This window comes from Maniola jurtina, chromosome 10 (assembly GCF_905333055.1).
Source record: "Maniola jurtina chromosome 10, ilManJurt1.1, whole genome shotgun sequence".
NCBI lineage: Eukaryota > Metazoa > Arthropoda > Insecta > Lepidoptera > Nymphalidae > Maniola > Maniola jurtina.
This window is the reverse complement of record NC_060038.1, coordinates 188,781-208,554: the sequence shown is the minus strand read 5'-3', so window position 1 is coordinate 208,554 and position 19,774 is coordinate 188,781. Positions and strand designations below refer to the sequence as shown.

The following is a 19,774-nucleotide window of genomic DNA, read 5'->3' as shown; positions in this document are numbered from 1 at the left end:
TTTAACCTGCCTACTTTATATTTGATTGTTTTTTAATACACAGACAAGGACAAATATACCTACCTGATTAACATTCAAGTGATATTAATATAATCATGTTTTTTCTTTTTTTCTGTTAGATATAGAGAGTAAGAAATTATACGAACAACGCAACAGCCGAGCCTCATAAAAATATACGAGGCTATTGGGTTGGGTTAGTTTTATAAAATATAATAATAGCAAGAGTTCATAATAATAGTAAAATAGGGATTATTACCCATTAGATACTTTGTAAAACAACAGAAATAGCGAGGTTAACATTTGCGAAATAATACTGTATCAAGCTTTAAAAAACTTTGTACCATTTTCATCTCAGAAATATTTGTAGAAATAACAAAAACTCGTTCCAAATCGACAGCACGCGTAACTCTCGTAAAGAAAATTACGAATGTAATAACTGAATAGAATGGAGAAACTTCGGAATTACACGAACGGCCAGTATTGTTACACTTCGCTATTACTTTACTCTCCTCCGGGAAAATACAGGAATACACCTATAAAAGGATATTTCTTTTATACGCCGTATAAGTTGGTAACTTCGCCGGAGGATAATATTGTACGTTCTGTATTTTGTTGCGGAAACCTCGCTTTACGTTGAAAATTTTGTGCGAGCATTTCATTGAATATACATATAGCTACTTGTTGATTAACTAAACAAAGCTAGAGATGTGTAGCTTAGGAAAAAAAATACAACCTTAGGCATATTTTTCGAAGACTTACCACTTACTAAATTTTAGGGTTAAGTAACAAAATAATTACTATGGGATTCATAACAATGATTTTAATATGAAGTTTATGAAATTGACTAAAATGGTGGTAATTCAGCTTATATTAGCTTCTAATAAAGTTCGACCGTAATAGATTACCATCATAATCCCGTACAAAAACAAAAGAAAAACAGATTCCTAATTTGGAAACAGTCACTCGATAAAGCGATCGCTTCTACGATCTCTAATTGTAGGCAGGCAATTGAGCTTACTCAACCCGTCAGAAAAATCGGTTGGCAACCTTGTTGCCGCCTACAGTGCCTCTCTCGCCATTCGTCGCGGCTTATGTTATATCAAGAGTCCTCCGTACTTTTGTGGTACACCGTTCAAACTCGTTTGTATATAGTTTTTCGGGATATTTTATATATTTCCACAGGTTATGGACCCATCTTACCTGACTTAAAATAGCCAAACTACACTCATGTATTAATCATTTTCATGTATTAAAAGTAGTACAAAATAATTCATCATTCACAAAAAATGTATCAAATGCTCGACCCATGATAGAATGACCTTTCAGAGAATGGCACCCGTCTCTTGGCGAACGGTAAGAGTATAACACAACAGTTTTAACCTCATTCTTGGCTTGAGTCCACAGCTCGCGACGACATTGTTCTCGCTATAAAGGGCCGAGGGGTTCTTACTTGACTCAGACCCAAGTGGCCCGCAATATGTTTATCCCCTCCCCCTCTTCCCTCCCCTTCCACCTCTCCACCCCGCTCCGTCTCAAATTGTCTGCGTCTTACGCCCTTAATTGAATTTATAATGGGTTAGTTTGCGTATTTAGTGTTTTCGATGCGGCTTCGGAAGGGTTAAGCCAGGTCACACACAAATTTGTGGGAAGGACCGAAATAGATGGCGCAGAACTTGTGCCTACGTAGATCTACATGTTGGGATGCTGAGGAATGTAATTATAAAACGCCTGGGATGGATACTTGTCTGTGATATTATTGATAGCATCTGATCTCGCAAGGACACTGTCTTGGAAAGGACCAAGGTTTAATTCTGATCCGTGTCAATATTTTCTTTTCTTTCTTGCCTCCCACCAGACCAGAGACAATTTAGAAGGCTAACACATGTACATAGGACAATACATGATTATCGAATTTCGACAATTTAAACAAAAAATATGAGTCCTTTATTTTTGTCAAAAGATCTTAAATAGACAAAGACAAGCTAGTCTCAACAATGAGTATGCCGGGAGGCGCTGCCAAGTTGGCAGGTTTCCGGGCTCAGCTACAGGCTAAGACACGGCATAAATTGTGAATTAAAGTTTTTTGTTTTAAGACAGAGATACGCGCCAAGAATTATATCCTTTGACTCCAATGACATATTGCATGAAACGATTTACTTGTTTACTAGCTGATGCCCGCAGCTTCGCCCGCGCGGATTGGTCAGATCCCCTGCAGCATCAGGATTGAGGAGTTGGACTCCAAATTTTTTATGAAACAATGTCGCAAAGTTCCTCTATCGATCAAAAAAGAAATGACGCAAATCGGATCAGAAATCTCGGAGATTTCTGTGTACATAGGTAGAAAAACACAACTCCCTTTTTGAAAGTCGGTTAAAAAAGTAGCCTATGTTACGCCCTGGTCAATCCTCTACTTGCCTGTGAAAGTCCCGTCAAAATCGGTTCAGCCGTTCCAAAGATTAGCCTTTTCAAACAGACAGACAGACAGACAGACAGACAGACAGACAGACAAAATTTTTAAAAAACGTGTGATTCAGTTATGGTATCGTTCAAATAACCATATGAGCTTAATATGAGGTAGTTATTTCGAAATTACAGACAGACACTCCAATTTTATTTATTAGTATAGATAACTATTCTGTTGAATCCTTTTGGTGAATGTTTTTTGAGAAATTAAAAAGTAGAAGCTTTTTGTACTTTCAATATCATTGGAAAATGCAAAATACTGAAATGTTTAAATATTAAAAATACTACTTAATGCAAAATACTAAAAGGCTGTTACTTTGAATTAGGTACATCTTCTTCATATCATCGTCATCATCACGATCAACCCATCGCCGGCTCCCTACTGAGCACGGGGCTCCTCTCAGAATGAGAAGAGTTTGACTCAGGCTATCATGGCTCTATATATCTTTTCCATATACATCTTTTATCAGGAAACGTGCAAAAGATAATTAAATACACAATTATACATTTATTATCAGGAAGCGTGCAAATAATTAAGTACACAATTGGACTCGAAATTAAAACTTCGCTCGTTAGCTTTGCAACAATAACATAATTTCCACTTTAAAGGGTTCCCAATAACCAGCTAATCCAATAGCGGCGCATACAAGCCAGTTGCGAACTGAAACTGGACCACTAATATAGCTAATGGCTGCAGCGTTGTTCTGTAACTCAGTTAACTGTGCTGCGCGCATCGCGTGATGAATGTCTTGGCATGCAGCTGCTCGTCTTATTGGGTTATCCTTAGCCTTTCGGAGCCTTAAAGAAGTCGTTAAGATGTTATCTACTTTCTACAAGATTGTTAGTTGTGGCCGTATAATTAACAGAAGGTTGTTATCGGGACTCCACTGTCTTTTTATTACTACTGTCCATAATATTTTCCATATCGCATGATAATTACGAGTATAGTGTTGAGAATGGTAACTATTTCTTTTTCGTTTGTAGGTATATGATTATATTCTATAGCTCTTTGTGCACCTTCGTCATTATCACCCAATAGACGTTCACTGCTGGCATAGGTATCTTGTAGGGACATCCACACGCCACGGCCTTCATTGTCTGAATCCAGCAACTCCCTGTGACACGTTTGATTTTGCGTGTCCATCTTGTGGGGGATGTTCTAACGCTGCGCTTTCCGGTACGAGGTCGCCATTCTAGCACCTTGGGACCCCAAGGTCTATCGGTTTTTTTGAACTACGTGCCCTAGAGTAAGTTAATACATAATTTCACAATCCCATAAAAATGTTTCGTATTGACAAATAACCATATTTCCGACTTCAAATTCCTGGGTTATAAAGCATTGATTATAATAATTATTATTTTGTGAGTTTCCGATTGGAAAACGACCAATTTCACGTATTATAAAATACGGCACCATAGACCACCGGACGGCATAGATCACACATGACCGCAGTCCCATGTTCCATGGCGCGGATGATTCCATTATTCAGCCCCGTTCCATTACCATGATTGAACGTCGCGTACATTCTCTGCTTAACTATAGATGACTCATTTAACTTTCATTTTCCAATCGACATGAACCGAATCAGCTGGGTGTGTTTGAGTTGCCGACAGAACGTGATTGGTATACAGTTGCCCGACCGAAACCCTTACAAGCTATTTCACCCCCTTAGAGGCTGAATTTTCAAAAATCCTTTCTTTTAGGATGTCTATGTCATCATAGCTATCTGCATGCCAAATATCAGCCCGATTCGTTTAGTAGTTTGAGCAATGCGTTGATAGATCAGTCAGTTAGTCAGCTATTCCTTTTCTATATTTAGAAGAAGATTATATTTAGAAGACTTTAATTATTTTCCAGTCGACATGATCCGAATCAGCTGGTTGTGTTTGAGTTGCCGACAGAACGTGATTTGCATACAGTTGCCGGGTCGAAGCTTTATCTTTGATTTCAATATGTTTAATCAGGTGCTCTAGTTTTAGTTTGAGAGTTCGGCAAATGTTAGCAAGTACCTACTTACGTTCTCTCTGTCGCAGTAATGATTCCTGTGCTATTATGAATGGGAGATCCCGTATTATTCCACCGCAGGGTCTGTTTTGTAATTCATAATTTCCAAATTGATTCTGGTCTGATCGGGTAGACTGTAAGTAAGGTAAGTATAGACTATTGGAAACAATTTGAGGTGAGTTTAATAAAAACTGCTATAATTTTAATATTAAATCTGAAAAATATTAAAATATAATAACGATTAAAAAATAATTTTTATTAGTTCAAAAAGGAAAAAAGAATACGTACTTGTGATTCTGCGCTTTACATCAAAACACCATTAATTTTATATGAGCCACGTAATCCGTAGCCATAATAAAAGTAAATATTTTAAAGGATGGTTCTAATTTGGCAATGAAACGCAGAACTCCCCATGAGGAGAAACTTCCGAATGAAACATTTGAAGTTTCTGAAACGCTTACAGACTTAAAGCCGTGTAGTCCCAAAGGAGTATACCTGGAAAGGGTACTCCGAAAGTGAATAATTAATCGGACTTAACGAGGATTAATATGTCATGGGAGCGTTAAAATATCATCCCCCTGGCCCTCGGTAAATGAATCGTTGTTTAGTTAACAGACGCTCAAAAATCAAAGTGCGTAATAGAATTACATTGGATTTGACTGCTGATGTAGGTACTAGGCAGGGTAGGCGGCCTTTAGCAGCGTTGGGTGATCTCATTGGAATGAGGTATAAATGATTGAGTGTAATTGATGAAGGCATAAATATACTAACGTATAGCTAAGCAGGAAGATGTTGAGGTGAACGTAATTGATATTGACTGTAAACCAAGAGAACAAGTTTATCATACAGAAATTTTCATTGATAAAGGAGAAATTCTAACTTCGTTGGTGTTTGAAAGACGAAAATTATCCATTTTGATTAAAATAACAATGACTTAGTTCACTTTGTAGTGGAAAGCACAGTGTTGGATGGTTGTAACTAGGTGGACCGACATCAGTGAGTCGCAGCGAGCCACTGGATTCAGGCGACTCAAGACCGTGGCGTGTGGAAGTTCCTACGAGATCTATGTCCAGCAGTGGACACCTATCGTTTGATAATGACGATGACAATAATGATTTAATACAAGTTGATACCAAGCTTTTGTATATTGATGAAATACTGATAAGAATACTATCTTTTAAAAAGGCATGATGAATATGGATGTTTTGGCTTGAAGCAATAAAATACCCCCAACTTAAATATACCTTCCAGTACAATACTGACTGTCGCTAGCAACAACTTGTATTTCGCAGAGTTTTTTGTGAAAAGAGTCGTGAATAAGTCCTGCAAGGTTTCGACAAGTGTTATCGCAGTTCCGGCGTCGAAGCACGGAATGACATGTCACAAACTTTGTATGTGTATACAGAGCTTATATACAGGGAGAGGAAATTAAATGTTTCACTCGTCGATCGCTTTTGATATCGCGCTCTTTCAAAGCTTTTTCTACAGAATTTACAGAAGTATTTTGTTCAACTTTTGTGAAAATCTCTACTATTTCATTGGAAAATATCGTAATTCTATAGCGATAGAAATCGCTTCGATAGCTAAGTATTTTATTTTTAACTAGCTGACCCACCCCGGCTTCACGCGGGTTCAATTTCTGAAAATTCTTTCTTACTAAGATCTGCATACTAGTACTACTAGTTTAAACTGTGTGCTAATTGATACATATAAATCAATCAATCACTTTATTCTTGTATTCAGCACCTACTAACTTTTTGCTCTGACTTTTGTCGCGTAGATAAAGATTTTTTTGAAGCAGTGTGAGAACCTGATTTTCCTGCTTAGAGATAAATACACATTCCACTACTGTTTGCCGCAAATAAAGCAACGTGCCTTTCCAACGACAAAAGATTTTTTATAGCCATTATAAGCTCCCGTTTGTAATAAAAGAACCTATTATGACCAGAAGTTCTAACACCTTTTCTTTCTTTCCTTTTATGGTGGTTTCGAATTCCTCACACCTTATGTGTCAATACATAACAATAGGGAACGAGTCAACAGTGTTCCCTAAATAATACGCACAAACATGTCATAACAAATAATATTAAACTACGAAATAAGGCTCGCTACACATTAAAAATTAAGCTGAGCAACTAAGTTACTCAAGCAACTAGGACAGCTTATTGTAGTAGCCTTTCCGTTTATTAAGAGGTATGAATTAATACTATAAATACATTTTTTTTTGAATTGTGACTATCCATATTCATAATACAAAAAAAACAGCAAAAAAATTAATTATCATTTCCGATTAAAACTAAAAAATTAAATAGTTGCAGCAGTTTTAGGATATTTTGTTTATCGAGGAAACTTTTCAATCGTGTTTTGTTTCAATGATTCTATTTCATGAAAAATTTGGACAAAAACCCCAAATAACACATGCTGAGACATTAAAGTTATGGTATGTACAGTTTTGAAAATAAATAAAAGCTTCCAAAGGTTGCAGAATTTTGCATATCAGATTTACTGTCTTACTACAAAAAATAGTGTGACGTGACAGTTCGTCTTGATATACATAGTAGCTCTAAGCGACTTTCGTTCAAGCATTAGCAGGCAGCCTAAACTACATTCAGAGCCTTAAACTTATCGTGGCTACGGACAGACACGACGGATAGAGCCTTCGTTGTTAATCCTGCATTGAAACCGAAACTTGGTACGCATGGTTGCTCATGCAAAGCTGAACGTACGGGTTGGTATTAAGGTCACAAATACAATGTGGATGAGGATAAAAATGATACACAGGTGTCGAGTGGCGGCATTCCTGCATAGAGACACCATATTTAAAGCAAAAAAAAGTAAGAACAGAGATTTTGTATCTGTTTCTTATTTTATTACAAAAGAGAGTTCAATTCCAAACTGAATACCAAAATGTATACAAAAATTAGGTTTCATCACTTACCACCAGGTGAGATTGCAGTCAATGCCTAACTTGTATCTAAACAATAAAAATCCCGGGAACGCACCTCTAACTTTTCAGAAGTATGTTTTAAGCAATTAAATATCACTTGCTTTAACGGTGAAGGAAAATATCGTGAGGAAACCTGCATGCTTGAGAGTTCTCAATGTACTCAAAGGTGTGTGAAGTCTGCCAATCCGCATTGGGCCAGCGTGGCAGACTATAGCCTTTAACTCTTCTCCCTCTGAGAAGTGGCCCGGCAATGGGTTGATCATGATTAAAATATATTTACGCGTTAAATCCAAGTAAGAACGAATCCTGGGAATCTAAGTTGGACGGTGAAGCTACTCGACTCCATTGTGTCTGTGTTGTTGCCCGCCGCGTCACCCGACACCGCGTTGTGCTCACTTGTCTGCTTCCACGTGATTCTGTTGGAGGCGTGTAGTGAACTAGAAGTTCATTGGTATGGAACTATATATAAAGTATCAACGAATCTATCATTGAATCAATGTAATGTTTAAGTTTCATCAGCATCATCAACTGATAAATATCCAATAGTGGCACCGGCGTGCTTTAACAGTGAAGGGAAATCATGAGGAAACCTGCACGCCTAAGAGTTCTCCGTAATGTTCTCTAAGGTGTTTGAATCCTGCCAGTCTGCACTTTGTCCGCGTGGTGGACTACGGCCAAACCTTTGTCCTTCTGATAGGAACATACTCAGTAGTGAGCGGCGATGGGTTGTTGATGATGGGGAGCAATTTTTATGACTAACTATAGCAGCTTTTTGTTCGAGACAATTTTCATTGTGACGAGTTTTTGTTTAAACGCGACGTTAAAACTCAATAACTTCCAACTTTTGCTTTGCTAGAAAGATATTCTGCCAAGTTCATTTTATTCTCATCGAAGCTTTCGTTATGACCGGTGGCTGGTATAGATAACAAGGGAAAAGGGATTGAGAATTGTATTTGGCGTGGAACAAACAGCAGTTTATCTTGACCAAATTAGTTTCGCCCCAGTTTTATCTTGTATGCCCATAAATCTCAAAACGACTTCTTCAACTTATAACATTAAATAGCTGAACATTGCTTTGATTGCTAACATTATTAAACTTTTTTAATATCTTTGCGGTACCTTATAAAGCTTTTGAGGACAAACCTTACTTGGGAAATTCTAGAGGAATAAAAATGATCATTGAGACAGTAGGTACGAGCAAAACGATCATAAAACTCAATATTGAAGTTATAAAAAATGAGAATGGCGCGCGTAAGAAAAGATTAAACGATCCTCGGTGTGCCTCGGTACTGACCATTATTGTTCCCGGATAAATGGCAATATATCTTTTACGGGACTCGTAAAAAATATTTATTGGAGAAATAATTTTTACAATCCGAGTGGAAATGTTATTGCACAATCGAGTGGCGCGATTCAAAATAACGATCACAGCCTCTCCGGCCTAATCTCGACGGAGGATCCCTCGGAATGCGTTCGTTCGCTAACATGACTGAGGATACTGGGGGTGATTTGCTGCTTCTAAAATACGCCATTTCATAGACTGAACTCATCAAATCTGTGGTCCATCGTCTGAAAAGAAAATGCCTATTGTTGCATTTTTTTGATCCCATTTTACCCGATTCGTCGACCTAATCGGGGTTTGAGGTGCGTGCCCTTCACTCACTTTGAGAACATTATGGAGAACACCCAGGCATGCAGGTTTCCTCACAATGTTTTGCGTCACCGTTCAAGCCAGTGACTCGAAAAATTAGTGCTAAGTGTCCGGGATCGAACCCCGAACTCCCGAAAATGAGGCGGATGTTTTAACCACTAGGCTATCGCGGCTGACATCCTGTTACAATTCCAGAATTCTTTTTGATACGGGGCACATTTTACACGATGTTTGGATAAATCCGGAGTGCGATAGGAATATGTCTGAAAGCGAGGTGGCGTGTATTTTAAGAATGCATGCAGTTTGTTACGGGTGAGGCCAGGTGCGTGTTCTCACAGAGGATACAATACAGATAGCATTCACTTTGAATGACGCATCGCGTTTTATTATTTTTCATACCTACCAAAACTTGTATTTATATTGAAAATTTTCAGTGTTTCCCACTCGTCCTTTATAATATTGGGCTTATCATCATCATTATCGTCATCCTATGTTTACACAGCTGGACACAGGTCTCTTGTAGGACTTGGGAGTTCACACGGCAGCGCTCCCTGCGAACAAAGAAATAACACACAACATAAAGATCAAAAATAATTTACATGCGGAGTCACGCGGAGTATAATAATAAATCGATTAATAGAAATGTTATCTCATTCATCAAAATCGGCTCAGTAGTTTAGATGCTACGTTGGAACGTACATAAATACAAACATAGACTGCCAAAATCATCCTTCCTTTTGGTTTTGCCGTAGTCGGGTAAAAGAGTTTGTTTTCACAGCTTCAGTTTTATCCCTCAGCCATCGATCTCCGACACCGCTAGCTATTCACAAACATTGTAACGGATGCGCGATGGGACCAATCGAAAACGTAAAGCGATCCGAAAATACCCGCGTGCGTCCTCTCCGCCGGTGTCGTAAATTAGCGCGACAGATTGACACCGACGCGACGCGACACCGCGACACCCGCCGTCGCGCGCTGACAGCTACCGTTGTCGCCATCAACTAGCTGTGAAACGATCCCTCCAATCCAATTCCATAAAACAGTCGACGTTTCCCATTTTATTTACGGAATTCCTGAAAGTTTAAACAGGATTTGTAAAATCCAAAACCAAATGTGTATATTATAGTCTAATGGAATCATTATAATGATCTAAAGCCCTAGAAATTAACGTAACATGTGCGTTCCTATAAATCTGCCTTAGTATGGTGTAGTACAATCGTAATTTTACAACTTCTACATTCTTTAAAAGCTACATTTGTTTGATTAGCAGTAGATTGTGAATCGATTTACTGAACGACTTTTACTATATATAAAAACCGTAATTAAAAACACAACTGCCCTGCCAACTAACTAACATACAGCCTGAAAAGTTTATAGTCATTGTCACTCGGGATGATGTAAGGATTCTAACGATATCTCATACATCTGAATCTGTACAGGCGTTTAGAAGTTATGATGAAATAAAGTAACTGGAATAAAGAATATATAAAAGAAATGCAAAACTGGTTCAAACGTGATACGAAGTCGGTAAAAATGATACGATATTTTTCATTTTATTTACAAAATCCGTAAAAGTTAAAAGCGAGTGCTTTAGAACAAACTTGGCGAGCTAAGTAACTTCTAAGTTGCCACATTTAAAATATTAAAGTTAGTTGTGTTGGTGCGGTTGCAAACGCGAGCATTTTTCGTGTTAATAAAACTTTGCGCACAGTAGCCATAATGCTGAGAGTCTGAGAGAATATTAAAGAATATTAAAATGTTCAAAGTGCTTCGAACTTTAAAGTTAACGACTTTATTTATTCAGTTACAAGTACAGCCCTTGACTGCGGTCGCACCTTTTTTTGCTTGCCTGAAAAACTAAGCAATGATGAGGTCTAGGTTTGAGCGTGTTTGCCTACAAGATGCCTATTCACTCTTGCCTTGGAGGTGTTCCAGTTATACGTGGCAGAAAACACAGATGCTGGCAGGGAAACTAGTATTCAATAGCAATAAAACTTGAAAAACACCTATCGGCGGCCCACTACTGAGCACGTGTTTTTCTCCAGAATGACAAGGGTTTAAGCCATTCCTAATTCTGTGTTTTAGGCCATAGTATGCCACGTTGGTCTATTGCGGATTGGCACACCTTTGAGAACATTATGGCTAATCCTCAGGCATGCAGGTTTCCTCATGATGATTTCCTTTATCGTAAAATCAAATGATATTTAATTACTTAGAACGTTCATAATTCGTAAAATGTTAGAGGTGCGTGCCCGGGATCGAACCCCCTATCTCCCAAACAGAAGGCTGGCATCTGAACCACTACGCTAGCACCACTCGATATACTACATTGTATAAATCTATCCTTCTCACATTTTTGCTTGGCCTCAAGTGCTTCGCGCTTTTTAAGTTAACGATGAACAATAACTAATGTAAGTGATGTGGGCTGTGGCGGACGGAGCTCCTGTAATTGCAGATTAACAAGCGTATCACACGCGAGCAGATCCGACAACTGGAAAATAGGTTTAACGCAATTGCACCACTATCCCAACTAAGAACAGAATAGAAACTTTTAGAGCGGAGCTTTTTACACAACTTCCCAAAAAAGGTGTGCAATGTTTTCAGAGTAGGTGAGTTTCTTTATTCAATCATAACCTCTAAATGCCTGAACAGATTGGATTTGATGAATGCATCTTTACATATTCCAAGTGACACTGCAGGGCACTTTCAATAATATTAACGTAAGGGATGTTATATATTATTGAGGTCCCTAAATTTAAAGCGCAAAGGCCTTTATGATTGATGATTTAGTTTATCAAATATACCTATAAAAGGAAAAGTTGACTATCTGACTGATCAAATCAACGCACAGCTCAAACTACTGCTCGGATCGGGCTGAAAGGCATGCAGATAATATAATGACGGAATATTATGACGCAAACATTCTGTCATTAAGGATTTTTGAAAATTATGGGGTGAAGTTGGTGTAAGATACGCAAAAATGCGCCAATGTCAAATGTTTTAACTAGTTAAAAGGGAATTAACATGCATTGATTGCACAAATCCGACGACAGACAAATAGGTTGAGCGCAGTTTGGTCCTTTTTGTGCTTTGTGCTGCGAACATTGGCACGGCGAGACTCGCATATGTCAAGGTGGAGCCAAAAATAGAAGAGTGCCGGAACACGTGGGGTGAAACAGGAATGCTTTTAAATGCCCCATTCAATTACAGATTCTTCACAAAAAGTAAGTGTGGGGCGACATTGATGTAGTTGCTCTGCCCTTAGTGTGAAAGCCATTACTATTACACTGCTTGAATCGCAATTCAACTCTTGAAATTATAGGTAAGTGTGTGTACTTGCGACACACAGTCAAAACAGGCAAATTTCAAGGAGGAGTTTCACCCCGAATCCAATTCGGTGTGGTAGCACCGTGGTGTGAATGAGCACCTTCTGGGTAAACGCTTCCCATCTTGGACCACTGTTGGCAGTAATGACCTATGGATCCGAGATAAGGGAGCAAACTATGAGCCTCAGAGTCACTCAGCAAGCGATGGTGAGAGCTATGCTTGGGGTTTCTGTACGTGATCATGAGGAGATCCATAGTAACCAACATAACTCAATGGATTGCAAAGCTGAAGTAGCAATGGGTAAGGCGCATAATACGAAACACCAATAGACATTGGTTGAGTGGCTTGGCGACCTACCGTCGGAAAGCACAGCGGTGGAAGACCCACTAGGCGGAAATACGACATCAAACGGAGCAACTGGATTCAGGTGACGCAAGGTGGCATGTGGGAGTCCTACAAGAAATCTAAGTCCAGCTGTGGGCATTGATAATGATGATAATAATCTTGATTGTTATGACTGGCTGAAATTATGGTGTCCTTGCTGAAATGGTGCATTTTAGCCAATAGTGAGAGAGTGTCAGCCAATCAGAGGTGATTGCCATCGTCACAATGTTGTATTAAACCATGGTCTGTAGGGTGCAAATGCAAAGAGTACTCGATGGTATCGTAGAAGTAATAAAAGCTTTTGAAGTCGCACTAATGGGAAGGTGTGTTTGATAGAGGAAGTGCGGATGTTGGATTCAATGGCTATGGGATAAAAGGTTGAATAGAATTGAATGTGCACAATGTACATTATAGTGATTTTAGAGTAGGTACGATAGAACGTTTTTGAAGTTGCACAATGCATTTTATTTTATGTGCATTGTATTGAATTCGTGCAACAGTTTGCTTTTCATAAAGTAAAGGAAGAAGCGGTGATATCCTAACGAAAGCCTAACGGTTAAGACATCGGACCGTCCGATGTTATTCGGAGTTATTTGCGTTTTAAGAATTTTAATATTATTTGCTTAAAACGGTGAAGGAAAACATCGTAAGGAAACCTTCATGCTTGAGAGTTCTCCATAATATTGTCAAAGGTGTGTGAAGTCTGTCAATCCGCACTTAGCATGGTAGACTATAGCTAAACCCTTCTCATTTTGAAAAAAACCTGTACTCAGTAGTGAATCGGTGATGGGCGAATACATCTAATTTTATCTAAAATGTCTAAAATCAAAAAAAAAAATTGTTTGAAACATTTAAAATTGTTTTTTCGCAGACAAAGGACTTTGATTTTCAACAGTGATGATCCAAGTAAAATGATTTTTCCTCTGTGCGACGTGAAATCCTAGCTAAATTGACACCACCACGTTCGTTACGAAGGTCTCGCGTGCCTAAAATATCGCCTTTGTGTTTTTGCCTACAGTATCAGGTTAACGGTTCACTTTATCACGTTATTCGCGGATAAAAGAACCTCCATAACACGAAATTGTTATGCTATTTGTGTTCTCTGTTCACCATTACTGTTCTCTTTTGTGATGCTGTGCCGGAGATAAAACGTGATTACTGTCTATCAAATATGATATTGCGGATTGTCCTTATTTGTCGGTTTATTTTCAGAATCATTGAGTGTCATGCAAGGGTCTTTCCTTCTATCTTAAATCCTTACTAAGATTCTTTCTCTCTACTGGTAGATTGATAATATGTCTTAGTAGGTTTTTAAAGAAGTCGATTAAAACTAACTAGACCAAAGCAAATTTTGATCGTGCTTTAAAAAATGAGTTTTAGGACATTTTACATTCTTTTTTGACAAAAGGATGCTCGAGTATCCAATTGTTAATAAAGGGGATCTCTGTGCTAAATTTTAGCTTTCTAGATCCCAAGTGTTCGGGCTGAGCATTGATTAGCCAGCCAGTTAGTGAGTCAGTAGTTCTCTTTATGTATTTGTTCACAGCTGACTTATAACTATAGTTTTTTCTTAGTTTTAGTGTGAAGCTAACATATAAAACTATCATATATAACATATAACATGGTAAAAATAACAGCTAATACCTACTCTGAAGCTTTACAGACCTGATGTTATTAAATGATTTTATTTATGGAGTTGCATGACTCATAAAACATAGAAAGCTTCCAATAATTGCTTGTAGCTTATCAAAGCCATATTTGCAGTGTACTTATTGTACAAAAAAGTGGCGCTTGTGCTCACAATCCCGAGTCCCAGCCTCCCAATATAGCTATCGCGCCGTGGACCAGTTCCCACTCACTATCCCAATATGTCTCTGTCGCGGCTGCTTTAGGAAACTAAATTATTGTGGGCAACAAAGTACAATTTTAACAAAAATGTAGCTTTAATGAAGCCTTATAAAAGCCTAATTTTAGGTTAAAACGTGACATTTGATTATATTATGTAGTTTATTTAATATGCCAAAATTTTATGTGTTAAATCTCTTATTTGGGTCTTCAATCCCAAACCTAACCTAGTACATAATAGTTTAATGACCTAACCCTACTGACAGATTTATGCCAACACACTTATCAAGTTAGTATAGTAGTTGTTAGTATAATATGTAAGTTCTAACACGAACGAAACCAAATACAGACTATAGTAACGCGAATTTCGCTGCCAAAACCTTTGTGCTGCGAGTATGTTAGTAGGTACGCAACAACTGCTTAACCGATTTTAAAGTTTAAATGGGTACTTGAACTCTGAGTTCAAAGTCCAAAGTACCCTTTATACTCTGAACTTCGTAAGTGTAAAAGCATCATGCTGATATTATTATCTGATTTCAGGCCACTGAACTTTAAAAAAAAATAAAAAATTTGCGAGTTGAAAAATATGTAAAACTTTAAAATAATGTGACTAGAGTCAAAGACTGTAACAACTGCCATATTCTATGAAATCTGTGATATGGTAAATATACCTACTTAAGCAATAATAAAGGAAGTAAACTGCTAAAATAATAGGTCAGAAATCCGTATTTCTATACAATATTCTGTGCTTATAAAACAAAGAAGAAATTTCCTGTTTCCCCAAGGAAACATTTTTTATTTTATTTTGTCCTAATAAAGACAAGGTGCCCGTCATGTTTTCAATTATAAATGAAGCAGGCATTGTTTCCAGCCTCTAAAAAGCCGATTTAATTTGTAAAGTCCTTCCATAATCTCGGGTACGACGAAAAGAGAAAAACCTCAAGAACCCAGTAAATAATTAAATAAAAGCTCGAGTTTTTATTTTCTTTTAGAAAAGAAGTTCCGTTCATGGAAAGCGATTTTTTGTTAACTCTAGGACCTAGGTATAGGTCAAGCGCGCTTGCCTAGAAGATGCCTATTATATACTTACCTACCATATGTATTACGATGAGATGGAAATTTCAGACTTAATGGCTGTTTGAAAACCTGCAGGTATATTGAATGAAAACAAACATTTTAGAGCTGTGTGCATTTTAGAGGAAAATATTGTGAGGAAACCTGTGTGCCTGAGAGTTCTCCACAATGTTTCAAAAGGTGTGTGAAGTCTACTAATCCACACTAGGTCAGCATTACAGACTATGGCTTAACCCCTTCTCATTCTGATAGGAGTACCGTGCTCAGTAGTGGGCCGGCGATGGGTGATCGCGATGATGATTATATAAATTGCAGTAATACGTTATACGATATAACTTATAATTATTTCAGCTCCTACTAGTTATCCAACAAACAGCTGTAATTGCAGTGCCGATTACTTTATAAAAACTTCACTCGTAGAAAAGTGTATAATTTACTCGCACCACATAATTAGTGATGGAAACAGATTATAAGTGATAGAAACAGGTTATTAGATCCGGCAAAGCGATTAGTGCAGCGGATGAAGGGGGAAGGGAAACGGAGTAAATGCAGTTATTAATTGTCGTCCGCCGTCGATTCAACGCATTGGTATTAAGATATCCTTCCACGACACGCCCCGTGGCGACGAAGGATTAAGTGTTAGGAGGGAGCGACAAAAACGTACGGAAAGCCAGGTGAGGTGGGACTTTGCAATCACTTGAAATACTGTGGCTTAAAGTGACACATTTTTCATTAACATGGACCGTTTATGGCAGCTGTCCTATACATCAGGTTTTCTAAGATTGGTGTATGTAAAATATATACCCAAAGCTACACGGAGGTAAAGCTGTAAGTTTCAATTTGTTTATTCCATGTAGGCCAAATTGTGGCTCTTATGCTACACCTTACACCGGAAAAGGCAGTGTTGGAACTTGGAAGACTTCCCACTAGGTGGACAGACGACATGAAACGAGTGGCAGAGAGCCGTTGAATTACTCTTTTTAAACGCCGCAAATACATATGATAGTTAATTATTACAGAGATTATAACCCTTTGTTGTAAAGTGATTTATCTAACTATCGAGGCTTATTGGAATTGGAATATTGGTCTCATAAATAACTTTTCACATCCATCCATCCCATAAACTGCATCATTACGTTGTTTCCGTCGGTTATAAATCGAATTGCACTTCATAAAGTTACAAAGTTACAGTCCGTAGCACGCGTAAGCGCATGGCTTGCTCGCTCGGCGGTTACCGAGTCTCACGTCGTTGGCTTATTTGCTTTATCAATGCTTATCATTACCGGCCGCGTACGGCGGCGACGCGGAAATTGTGCCCCGGAGAGCTTTCCACTGACGACTATTGTTAACTACAGATTGAGATAACAACACTATTGGATACCTGCAAGCTGTGCTCTGAACATTGGTATTAGGTAGATATAATTTGTGGCGTGGCAGAGTCATTAATGTCTACATTGCATAAGAATTATGTATTTGAATATCGCTACAGTCGTTAGGAAATTCAAGCTATTCTTTGGGTAGGTAGGTAGCAGGTACGTACCTAAGCAAAGTTTCAAACATACGTAGCCTACCTCTTTCTTATAGAATGCCTAAGGTTTTTTCAAATGATTTACATAAATTAGTTGACTAAAAACTTTTAATTTCTGAGGCACAAGATACAGAAATGTAGATTGAAGAGACGTCGTTCATATAATTAAAAACCAGTCGAGTGCAATAAATCTATACCTAATATAGAACACTAAGAATAGATAAATGTTCAGAAGTTTGATCCGAGCAAAGCCGGGGCGGATCAGCTAGGAGGTACTCGTACATATTATTACAACCCCCCATTACAATAAATCACAGCCATAAGTGCAGTAGCATATCTCTCATCGTACACTCTCGAATTAAGACGTCCGCGTATCTGTATCGAGTGGAGTGTAAACACGTATCATTATCAACCCGTCAACGCATCATACCCGCTATCCGTTACCCGCTACCCGCTACCCGTACCTACCCCGCCCGCCAGAACAAACCGTGTACGCGATGAGTGATTTATACAACAATCTCGGTAGGGTGGGAAACTTTTGATTTGTTGTGATATTACATTGATGGAGAAAAGTTGTACTTAAGTTGAAATCTATAGAGCGCACTTTGACGTTGCTTAGACTCAAGTTTCAGTTAAAACGAGACAGATTTATGCCAGCGGTATAATGCTGTCTCGTTTTAACAGTGTTTTAATCTGAGCAAAGTCAAAGTGCACTCTATAAATAGCCTAAGCTACTGGACCACGACGTGCAAGAGCGACACGCATTACTTGAGAAGTGACACTTGCACACAACTTGCATATTGCTTCGTATTGAAATGTATGGAGTGTAATTGAGATGACCGCGACATAACCATAGGTATCAATCAGTCCATCACGCGATAGTTAGGCTCGCGCAAACGGGCCACTCACCACAGCCACCGGTGTCGCGCACCACGTCCTTTGGTACTGCGCAACCAAGGATACCTTCCACCTCCCATGGCCCCACCAACCTCTCGGTTATATGGGCCAAAGTGCGGGAGAGCCCCTAGTGCTCCAGGCATGCTTATTCCTACGAATGCTTGCTCGGGGCGCATTTTTGACTCGCTACAATTTGTTTACCTCGTTCCTTGTCCCTTAAGTCTTTCTCCCCTTTCTGGGGCAGATATTCACTACACGCAGATCACCGCGTGCCACGTGATCCGATTCGTTTCTCGATCTCAAGCTCCCACAAGTCCGGGATTACGGAGCCAACCTGTTCTGCCACTTGTGCCATTGGAGCTTACCGCAGTTTTCCGCGCAAACTCGAGGATACTTGGTGGCCACCAAGGTGCCACCACGAGGTAGCAAGTGGCCGCCACCGGTGGCGTCTAACACCACTCGATTCACATACGCTTGTCACCAGCCACCGGGCGGTGGCCTATTTGCGCGGACCCTTATGTTGGTTATTGTTGTCACGCATCACGGTTGCATAGATCAAAGTTTACCCTTAGCGTCCATATAAACGTGCCACAAAGTTGCAGCTGCAAAACAAATTCAGCTTTTTTAAAACAACTACTTTGTTATATTTTCTAATCTAATATTTTTCATAAAAATCCATGAGCATGATTGTTCTCACGAGGAACGTAAATGGCAGCCAACTCATCGAATTTCACTCCGAGCTCCGGCGGGCGATCGCAGAAAAAATTATAATTGAATGCTAATTAAACTGGAGCTTGTTGGACTCGACTAAATTAGGAGCAGACGGTTTAGCGGCGTTTGTTTTATTTGCGTTCTCATTTCGCTCCGCTCCTGCAAACGCTTCGCCGAGAAAATAATATAATCTCTCCAGGGAACAGGCATAAATAATATTAATTCAAATTGTTTTTCGTTGAATTATAATGGCCAAATGCTTTGTACAGTCAGAAAATAAAATTTTATAATAATTGAATACTACAAAATTCTGTAAGAATTAAATAAAAATAATATCAGAAACGGTTTTATGACCTATACATAATATAATACCTTGTTATAATTTTTATGATTTGTTTTATTTTACCTGTATTGAAACATTGGTTGAAAACGTCGGTCTGCTATACGGAAGTTCCCGGGTTTGATCCCAGGCACTTTTAATTTTTCGGAGCTACGAGTATGTGCGTAGCTATCACTTGCTTTAATGGCGAAGGAAAACATCGTGAGGAAACCTGCATGCTTAAGGTAGGTTCTCAAAGGTATATGAAATCTACCGATTCAAACTATGGCCTTAACCATTCTCATTTCGAGAACTGAGTGCTCAGTAGTGGGCTGACGATGGGTTGATGATGATGATTGATTTGCTTAAAAGCCTTAAAATGTTCTGGAATGAGATAATATTATAGTTAAAGTCTGTGCTGGAAATAAAGTTATTTGCTAACGCTACACCATAGTTGTAGGAGATTGTAGCAATAGATAACAATCTTAGTCATGAACAAGACAGCTTGACTCGCAACAAGCTATTTAGTCTAATGGCATATTGTTCTACCGACAACTAATGCTAACGTGTCTATTAACCGTCTATCAACTCGAGGATTCTTTATGAGGTAATCTCAACAGAAC

The 19,774-nt window shown here is 38.7% G+C and overlaps 1 protein-coding gene and 1 long non-coding RNA gene across 2 annotated transcripts in view; both read left to right on the top strand.

The window, feature by feature from the left end:
• The window catches only part of LOC123869064 (collagen alpha chain CG42342), a 255,617-nt gene that overhangs the window by 82,746 nt on the left and 153,097 nt on the right, over nucleotides 1-19,774 (top strand). The gene's annotated exons all lie outside the window — the stretch shown is intronic.
• On the top strand, nucleotides 3,591-18,169 carry LOC123868639. The gene is made up of 3 exons (XR_006796694.1): nucleotides 3,591-3,601; nucleotides 5,969-5,974; nucleotides 18,107-18,169. It is a non-coding gene; the product is annotated as an uncharacterized LOC123868639 (long non-coding RNA).